Source organism: Pecten maximus, chromosome 14, assembly GCF_902652985.1.
Source record: "Pecten maximus chromosome 14, xPecMax1.1, whole genome shotgun sequence".
NCBI lineage: Eukaryota > Metazoa > Mollusca > Bivalvia > Pectinida > Pectinidae > Pecten > Pecten maximus.
The window spans coordinates 36508143-36509966 of record NC_047028.1 but is presented as its reverse complement, the minus strand read 5'-3'; positions in this window follow the sequence as shown (position 1 = coordinate 36509966).

Below are 1824 nucleotides of genomic sequence, written 5' to 3'. Positions count from 1 at the left end.
TGTTCACAGAATAAAGAAACTGGATTTAAATGAGAAAGAAAATAGAATAGTTGAGGGGTAGTAGTAGTTATTTTGTGTCAACGCCAGAATTTTATAGTATTAAGGGCTAACGCCAGAATACCCAGAATAACCTCTTATTCTTACCGATATTGTGTGTGGTCTATATATTTTTAACTAGTCATGTAGTGGTCCATTTTTTTTAATTGAAGATAGCATAACCCTAAATAGATGGCAAGTTCAATAAAAAACAAAATATCAAACAACTATCAGCTATTACCCCATCCAAATTTTAACTTCGAAAAAGTTCAACTGATACTGCTACACTTTGTAGTTCATGGTATACGTATAATGCCCCGGCCCTGTCTTGAACAAGTTACTGAGCACCATTACATGCAATCTTTCGTTTTCAAAACGAAGTTCAACAACTACCGAAATGATGCAGTTGAAGAAAAGGAAAGGACGATCTCATCACTGCATGGCATTAAAACATTTTATCTTATTAGTCCGTGATATCGCAAAAGACGTCCTGTGCATGCACCTGTAAAATAAAGTATGCCGAGATGACCCCAAAAAGTGCACCTGGTGACAGTCGATTATATAATCACATGCCCTTTCAACCCCGTATGTAAATGAAGAATCTGGACAGGCTCAGGGAGCCGTTTGAGAAATGGCGTTCTGAGTGAGGAATTCGGCGATGTTTTCACGGATTATTGTGTTTTGGATGTAACAATTCGTATTGAGTGACACGGTAGGTTAAAGATGAATGTTTCCTGATGACGGTGGCATATAGTGTGCACCGTGTCAGTTTGAATAAATGTGTTTTTTAGTCGATTGAAGTGAGATGGGGTGCCGTTTCGCTCGTGGCGGAGTTTCCGGCCTTGAGCTTAACAGATTACACATACCACTGTCAAATAAAAAAAAAATGAAAATCACATATTCTATGCAAGCGCCTGTGGTTAGGCATAGCCGTAAAATATTCTTTTGGCCCCGGATATGACGCGACAGGTGGCGTTACTGGTCAAGATGAAGTATATATGTGACTGGTCAATGTAGCGGTAAATGCAAAATGCAGATATGCAAAGTAAAGATTGAATGCAAGCTGAATAAGTGGATGTATCTTTTCAAATGACACATTAATAAAATCATATTCCTGATTCAAATGCAGTCTTATTATCACCAAAAAATGATTCAAACTGATATAATTTTGTTACATGTATCCGTGCTGAAACGCATTAGTTCGTTTTTGTTTTTGTTTTCCACCAGCAGCTCTACATTATAACCACCAGCATTAAAATAATGCCGTTTATCTTTTTTAAAGATATTTCTTGTTTCACTTTATATTTTTTCGCTTGTTACACACATTCCGTATTTTTCAAAACCAATGCCGCCATAATCGAAGTAGTATTATCAATTTGGTGTGAATTAGTGATTGGACTGTTTAAATGGGATATATAATATCTAAACTGTAAGAACACATCGTTGTGTGTGCTGAGGATGCCAAGTTGAACACATGGGAACTGGACGGTTCATATGGATATGGGCATTCCCAAAGATAGCATATGTGGCTGTGTGAAAAGGAGTAACATTCCACTCCACATTCCAATCGGAACTCCTCGGCTGTGCTGCACAGACTGATGTTGCGTAGTTACATCCGAGGAGTTCCGAGTGCGCCCGGATCTCGACGATCACACCCTGGGACTGTGTGTCCGGATGGGCTGACTTGTGTGGGCGGCATTTGTTTATGCATTTCTGAGTATAAATTGCTAAGAGTAAATTACTTCAATATTTTCGTCTGTATTTTAAAGTTTTATTCCTTCATACAAA